The 8678-nt window shown below is 40.9% G+C and overlaps 1 long non-coding RNA gene across 1 annotated transcript; it reads left to right on the top strand.

Moving 5' to 3' along the window:
• Window positions 1–273: 273 nt before the first annotated feature.
• On the top strand, window positions 274–7786 carry LOC145426018 (uncharacterized). The gene is made up of 4 exons (XR_013906784.1): window positions 274–5049; window positions 5408–5563; window positions 6016–6108; window positions 6368–7786. It is a non-coding gene; the product is annotated as an uncharacterized LOC145426018 (long non-coding RNA).
• Window positions 7787–8678: the final 892 nt, after the last annotated feature.

The following is an 8678-nucleotide window of genomic DNA, read 5'->3' as shown; positions in this document are numbered from 1 at the left end:
CTGGTTTTTCAATGTTATCTGATTGTCATATGGTTTAATGTGTGGGAAAAACACGCCTGTTTTCCATTTTAACCACTGTGTGTTGTTACAGGAATCAACTTGAAATTGCGTAACAGATGTTTACTTTCTCCATGGTTCATCCTGTACCACACAGTGATCAACAAAGTGCTGAATAACTGTTAAAGCAACACTAGACCTCACAAGGGATTACTCACACTGTCACCTGGAGCACTTGCTGAAAAATTCTGCACATTGTTGTCATTTTCACTGTAAATAAATGCACTGTTTTCATTCAGAGACTCCAAGCTTTGGGTCCTATATCAGTGTCACTGACACATACAGATTATTGCTGCACGTCCCCTGAGAGGTCAAAAACATTGGCACAGGAAAGTTTTGAAACCCACTGGTTATGTCACCCGTGCATGTGTGTGTCAAGCCTGTGTATGCATTGTTTTCTTCCGTGAAAGTATGAAGTAGACAGTACTGTATCTCTGGACTCTTTAGTGTCAATCACTGTGCAACTTAGAACTCTACCAGTTCGGAGTAATAATCCCACGTCGACTGTCGCCGCGAGTTCAGGTTAAATACCCCTTTCTAGCCATAGTTTTGATCTCCTCCATACCCGCTTGATACCATAAAGGACAGGGCTGTGGCTCCCCACACTCCCTAACAGATCATTACATGGAGAAACCTTTGGAATGCAAGCATGCTGATCCACACAGGTATGCACACAGGTGTACACATGGGTATTCACAGACGCGGACTAAAGCTTTCTTGGCTGCTGCCTCAAAGCACACTGTGCGCTGTCTATCTTGCGTAGGAACTATTGATATTTATGACTAGGTAGTTTATTGTGATAGTGCTTTTTTTTTTCTTCTTCTATTTATTATGTTGCTCTTTGTTGTTTGCTGTCTCCTCTGTTTGTTTGTTTGTTTTTTCTCCATACAGGTGACCCAGGAGTTTGTTTTTTTTTTTTTGTTGTTTGTTGTTGTTTTTTTTTTTCTCTCTTCCCCCCCCTTCTCACCGTCTCTTCTCCCCTTTAGTTTTCTTTCTTTCTCTCCCCCTCTTTCTTTCATTCTTTCCCCCTGTCCTATTAAAAAAAAAAAAAAAAAAAAAAAAAAAAGATGACAAAGGATGAACTGAAGCTCCGCCATCACGTGATGTCACATGCTGCTGTTTCTGATGTCACTTAAAAAAAAAAAAAAAAAAAAAAAAAAGTATGAAGTAGACAGTACTGTATCTCTGAACTCTTTAGTGTCAATCACTGTGCAACTTAGAACTCTACCAGTTCGGAGTAATAATCCCACGTCGACTGTCGCCGCGAGTTCAGGTTAAATACCCCTTTCTAGCCGGGAGGAATGATTACCAACGGCTGGTCCGGTAATCAGCTGCAGGTGGGCCGACAACAGCGAAGAGGGACTCCCAATGACGACAGTCGCCAGGACACGCCTCTCCCATGGCGCGCACTTCCGTAAACAGCCCCGAGGACCAGGGAGGGAGAGAGGGAGAAGCAAACGCACACAGAAAACATAAACACAAGCAGGGTCGTCGGGAAAGAACCGTCCGACCGTGACAGAATCTGCGTTTTTTTGGGGTTTTTTTGCTTTTTGTGGATCTCTCCACCTATTTGCACTGATTTTGCCTGCTCCTGCTTGTTGTTTTTCTAACCATTTCTCATCAGGTGTTAATTTTGCTTGTTTATTCTCCGTTTTCAAAGATTTTGCTGGGCCGTCGCTGGCACGCTTGACTTTAGAGTGATTTACTGATACGGCCTTCAACTTCACCCTAACGGTGAAGCGGTATCAGTTTTATGAGATGAAACTCAACCGTTCTCCTTTGTCACCAGCACTTGAGCCTCAGCAAAGAAAACAAAAATGGAAGTAGTTCAGCAGCGTACTGTGCTGTAAAATCAACTTACTTCCAGACACATACACACACATAGACATTTGTGCGCTAATTTGTCACAAAGTAATTTCGGCTACCTCTAAAACCCAAGTCTAATTCAGTTCCTTTTGGCGAACCCAATCTATTTTAATTTTTCTGTCTCAACGTGTTTTCATTTGCCTAAACGTATTTTAATTTGTCACAAAGTAATTTCAACTACCTCTAAAACTTAAGTCTAATTCAGCTCCTTTCGGCGAACCCAACCTAATTTATCACGTTACTTTAACACTAGGAGTCCCAGGCTTCTACGTTTCTACCTAGAAAACCCGCCACCAGCCAAATGGCTGGTAGGCTTTTAGCTAAGCTTTAGCTTCAGCCAAGTGGAAGCTAAATTGGCTAGTCATTCATATGTATATTAGGTTTTTAAAAAGGTATTCATGAGGGAGGGGAGTGGGGGTGTGTGGATGAGGGGGTGCTGGAGCTGCTAAAAGCTGTGAACTTTCTTTTGTGTTTGCATTCTCAATCATCCAGGGAAATAAATCTCCAAAAGTCACCAACTTGGAGTGTTTCAGTTTGCCATCTTAGGGAGAAATCAACACACATGGGTGTAGGTCCTTTGTTGCTGAGATTTATTGATAAAAACAGTACAAAAAACCAACCATTTGTACACATATTTACAAATAATAATAAAAAGTGAGTGAGTACATTTCAACATTTTCAGCAATCACTCACAATCCTGGCACTGCCATGGTATCTGTAGTCTGCATTTACCACATGTGTATCTGTAGCAGTGAACACATCGCACAGTGGCATGATTGTTCTTGCATTTGTGTTTGACCTGACACATGGCTCTTTTTCCAGGACTAGGTGTGGAGGGTTGTGTCCGAAGCAACTGTTCTTTTCTTGCCTTCTTCTCAGCTACATGAGAGTGAGCCAACTCTCTTGCAAGCTCCACCACATTTACATATGAATGACTAGCCAATCCACTAGTGGATTGAGGAATTTCCCTGCGAATCCTGTTGACTGTGCCGAGGATGGTGGTTTTCAGTCTAAGAAGTTTTTGCGGTCCTTATTTATACTTCAGTGGGTGCGTGTGTGTGTGTGTGTGTGTGTGTGTGTGTGTGTGTGTGTGTGTGTGCGTGTGCGTGTGTGTGTGTGTGGGGGGGGGGGTGTCAGAGTGTGACCCCATAAATGACTTCCCTACACCTGCTGGTCTCGAAGTCCAGCAGTTCATCAAACCAAAAGGCACTTAGTCCATAGTCCCTCCTGCTAGCCCTCAATGTCTACATGTATTTAAAATTGAGAGGTGGGCAACGAAGCCAGGGGTGAGGTGTACACCCTGATGGAAACTTGGACTCCGTGTATTGTGCCCACCCCCAAGATCCTATATGTATGTGTAATGAGGGTGTGAGTAATGTGAATGTCTAAGTTGTGGGATAAAATTGAGGCAGAGGCAGCCAGAAGGGGACAGAGGGGGGGGTAGCCTCCTCTGCATCCTGGTGACATACCCCTACTCCAAGGCCCTGCATGTGTGGGTGGTTGTGGTGGAGCGGGAGGAGGGAGGCAGCTGGAGATGGGGAGGAAAGGAAGGGAGGGGCAGTAACCCCTCCCTGGGGCCAGCTCCCCCGCTGACCCCAGTAGGCACTCCCACACTCCGCGACCCGCCAGGGAAAAGGGGGCCCAGGCCCATCCAGACCGGGGCCCAGCGCAGCAGCGCCCCCCGGCCCCACAGAGCCCGGGACAGTCCACCCAACCCCACCACAGAGAAAACTGCACCCACCCCACCATCCACTCGTCTTCCAGACTACATGAGACAATAGACGCCCAGGCTGAGATCTTCCTCCACCTCTCCTGTATCTCCCCCTCCTGCAGAGAGTTCCTGAGGGGAGGAAAGCTCCTGCAAGGTGTAACAATCTCCCCCACCGGTTGAAGAGCCCCACAGGCGACTCGACACACCGGCGGCACCCTGCGCCAGGGATGGGCTCCCATGCACCCACCCGCCCACCACCCCGGCAACACACAAACCAGGACCCAAGGCCCCGAGGCCCAGCCAGGGCCCCGGCCCAGAGATGGAGCGCCCCCAGACCCTCACGCCCATCCCGGACCCACCCAGGGGCAGACAGGCTACCAGGTCAGTAACCCACGTCCATCACCACAGACCCTCCCCTAGCCCCGCTGCACGCAGCCACGAGGAAATGGTCAGAAAAGAGCCCCCAACCGGACATGACCGCTACCCCGGGTTGAGCCCCCCAAGGAAGATGGCATAACATTTAAGTCAAGTCAATTAGGATCGATATACCTTGTATATCCACAAGGTGGCAGTAATGCAAAAACAGTTGTAATGAACCGCGAAGAACAAGAAGGTTTCACGGCTTGGGCCTGCTCATGCGCAAGACTTCAAATTTAACTTAAAAACGTTGTTTTGGCGCCAAGCTGCTGTTTCTTTGAGAGGTAAGACCATTTTTTTCTTTGACTATGTTGTGTAGTATCTATATGTCGAGCATGGTTATATTTTGCGTTTGTCTTACAAGACATGTTATATCGTTTGCGTGCGCTTGTTCTACATTAGTTTTACTGGGTCCTGGACATGTTTTTTTGTTTTATTAAGGGATTAGCTACAGGGGTTCATGGGGTTATTTTTTCAAGGGGTTATTTTTTCATTTGCTTTCTTGGGATTCCTTTACTGTAATCCAAGAGTCGTAAATATCGAATAGGATAGCAAGGATAGCATAAAGTGACATTTAAAATCCAAAAAGTCAAGGGCGAAAGCCACTGTGACACCATTGTTATGCTCTATCAGTAATCTGTATTATTTAAAAATGGTCTGTAAATACAGCATGTTTCCTAGCGGAGTTATACATATCAACATAGTTATAAATTACAGTTTGTTAAATCACACACTTAAGTTTTTAAATAAAATTATTCACGACATATGAGTGGACAGACCTGGTGATAATTGCTTCTATAGAAAGTTAGCACATGGCAGTGTCAATCTCTTGCTTTTCTTCTGAGTAGTATTTTATTTAGTTGTAATTCAAACAATAATTTGCTTCTTGAAATTAAGAAATGAATTTCTTGTTTTACTTTATAAATTTCAGATCCGGGCCTTTACCTGCTCCCTCCTATACTGATGTGGTGTATGTGGTACTGCTGAGCTTGTATGTGGTATGTGAACTGTTATACTTTTAAAAACAAAACTGTTTTATAAGTTAAGTTTTCTTTAGTGACCCATCCCATGCCCCTGTTATTTCTTCTCCACATCTGAACCATTGTAAAGGTTGCAGTTCAAGGGCCTGAGGTATGAAATTTTTTTCAGATCAGCTGTGATCAATATTTTTTGGAACTTGATAAATAACAATAAAAGCTGTAATGGCTCCATTAGCATTTTGTGTAAATGTTTGTGTTAAAATTATAGCTTTAATGAGGTCTTTCTACTTTAGTTTTAGTTATAAACTATGTATATGTGTACATATAGTATGTATATTTACAGTACAGTATGTTGTGTTTGTTGATATGTTTTCAGGTGGAAGCAGAATATGTGAGGGTTACTACTGCTGCACTTGTTCCAAGGCTTTTTACACGACGTGACCAATACACTGACCAGCTCATAAAAGTCTTCAAGAAAAAAGGAGGCGCTGCAGTGAAGAAAATTAGACAAACTTTGGCCCCTGCCACACAGGTGCGTTATTCTGTTGGTAGCAAAATATTATGGCTAATAAGATCATTTTCAAATTTAAACAGCTAGTGTATGGTAGCTGCACAGTGCACTTACATTTATATTAAGCAAGACAAAGTTTGGTACTCAAAACGTTGGAAAACTTAAATTATCTAAACATATGTAAAATTTGATCCCTCAATTTAGGTTAAACCAGAAGTGAATGTTTTTATGTTATGTTTTGAATGCAAAGAAGATGATGTATTAGTTTGTCTTTACCTCCATTATGGACATATATAATGTGGTGGAAACCCTGCCCAACAGGTTAACTATTCATGTCCATGTGATGATTAGTTGGTCTTGTGTTCATGCCTATCTGTGCAGTGGATATGTCATTCATTTTGCGTATAATGTGAGTTTGTGTCATCCTAAAGTATTTCTGTTCTCTCTTCCTGTATCTCTGCCACTCTCTACAGAAGGAAACTATTGAAAAGGGGAGGGAGTGTGTCCTCAGGGCACTACCTTTTGACCTGAATGAAGACCCAAGCATCCTCTTCAAAGAATAATTGGTTGGTAATTTTAGTTTAGTTTTTTTATCTGTATTAAACCAAATTTTGAATAACTTATGTTGTTGCATGTTTTAATGTGTTTGTTGTAATTTGCATGGAATCTGTTTAAATGTTTTGGGGAATCTTCTTGTATACCCAAACTATTTATATTTATTGTTGAATCTGTAGTCTAAAATAGTGGCTCACTGGGGTGCATGTTCCTAATATTGTGTTTACTTCATTAAACTGGACGCCATTTTTCTATGTTTTTGTGTCTAAGCTACAGCTGTTCAGAGGGAGCTGGAACAAATTACCCTTGCTATCTTTACCATCGAAAGAGCTGATGCCAGCACTCCTCCAGCCGATGTGGGTATAACCATCTCGGGTGTCCTGCATGACCTGGAAGACCTGGCCTCTGCATGTGCACTCTTAATGGGTGGGACATACGCACTGAATCTCAGTTAACCTCGAGACTGAAAGCTTTCTTTGAAGTACTTCAGAAGCTCTTCCTTCATCTGTATGTCAGCAGACTCTTGACCAAGGTACAGATGCTCAAGAATAAACTGAATGAATAAGCCAACCCTTAATTTGGATGATGAATGTTCTGTCAGATGGACAGAAGTTTTTCGGAGGCTGAATGGGAATAAAATGGTAATTTGTAAATGACAGATAAAGGGAAAATTACATTTAAGAGAAATTTAAAACATTTTGAAAAGTTTGTAAACTACTACAATTTGAGAGATTTTACTCTTGTGGGGGGGCTAGTAAGACACAAACAAAAGTATTGCGATTTAAAGGATTTAATTGAGAGATGATACTGCACCATTGTGCTACATTGTGTGCATTCTAAAGGTAATTGCAATACATATTAAGAATAAGGGTAAGTTAGGAATACAGGATGAATGTATATTTTGCAGACTTTTAAAGACGAACAATTGTTTCCATGTTAAAATCTTTACAACTCAAGCTTTTTGCCCAAACACTGATAAAATAAACGTTGACAGTGGCAAGTGTTAAATGGTTACTGCTGTGCTGTTGCAAAAAAACTGAACGCTGACAAGCTGTTTTGTTGTTAGACCATAATGTTGGCATGTTTTATTAAAGTTTTATTTGGGATGGTGATATAATTTTCTTTGGTTGCTAATATCAGTGGACTATTTATTATTATTATTGTTATTATTATTATTATTACATTAATTTTTTTAATTGTGGCTGTTGAGGTGGACACTTCACTTTGCATTGTTAAAGGAAAGCACTTCATTGGCGTTGTGTTACTGGACTGACCCTAAGCAATCATTGCAAATAGCTACTTTGCTATTCATTTTAGACACTAAAAGAAAAAACACTCCAGACCTTACTAGCATCACATGTGCATAACTCAAGTGTCATCTTATCTTTTTTTCTTGCCTGTCCCGTTTGGCTCTTTTGCCATCAGAATTATTGTCTAAAGGCAAAGAAAGATGCCCAACGGATTTACTTTACCAAATTGAGTGTCATCTTATCAATGTGTTATATGGTCTTCAATGTTTTTTTTCTTCTATTTCTGGCAGATACAGACATTTAATTTAAAATCTTGATGTTGCATCTGTCTACATACTGTTAATTACTAACCCTAATGAGCTGTTGTGTTTTATTTTGGACTGGGTTTACACAAATGCTCACTGAATGTGTTGGCAATAAAAGAAATTTAAAAAAATAAGTTGGATGTACTTAATTCATTTGTGTGGAACCTGTTGACAAAATAGATTTATGTAAAACTAATTAGTAAAGCACAAGGTGGCTGAAAATATAATATTTGAATTAATATAACTTAAATTTAACATTTTACTGCCACAAATAAGAAATGTGTTGAAGTAACTAATCTAAACTAACTAACCTGTAAATATATCATCTATGTTCATACAATATAACTTGATTTAGTTAGTCTTAAATATGTCTTGTTAATCTTAAGTAGTTTTTTTAAAGTAGATGAACTAAAGATTTTTTGCTTTAAACTAACATAATGCAATTTCGTGGAACCTGTTGACAAAATAATTTTAATTAAAGTCAACGTTTCATTTTTTTGAGTGTACAGTTTTTAAATTTAACCCTAACCCTTGTGCATGTTTTTTATTTTGACAGCGAATGCGCACCTGCGGACCACTTATGTGCAGCCCTGGTTATATATATATATAGCTCGTCATATTGCAGCCACAGAAATTCTTTTGTCCATGAAACCATAAAGCTGCACTTTCTTTTTGCCTTATAGTCTGATTTGTCATAACTTCTCCGTTTTGTGGTAAGCTTTTCTTTGGCTGTCACTTCTTCACCCTGACCTGTCTTATTTGGCTCAGCAGAACTAAAATATACATCCTGCTGCTTTTACACACGCACTCACATAAGCTCAGCGTTTCTCTGCGCGATCAACCTCTCACATGTTTAAGCTGCGGGAGATTTCACTTGTCATGTTTGCATAGTAAGCTAACGATTAATAAGACGATGTCAGAGGAATTGGTGCACAAATTATCATCACTCACAGATCAGTGCTGTCGCTCTCTATACACAGTTCGCACGATTGCAAAGTGAAAGCAAAAAACAAGCGCAAATTCAAA

Source organism: Astatotilapia calliptera, chromosome 3, assembly GCF_964374335.1.
Source record: "Astatotilapia calliptera chromosome 3, fAstCal68.1, whole genome shotgun sequence".
In the NCBI taxonomy this organism is placed as follows: Eukaryota; Metazoa; Chordata; class Actinopteri; order Cichliformes; family Cichlidae; genus Astatotilapia; species Astatotilapia calliptera.
Note: the sequence above shows the minus strand (reverse complement) of the source record. Positions and strands in the feature narration are given on the sequence as shown.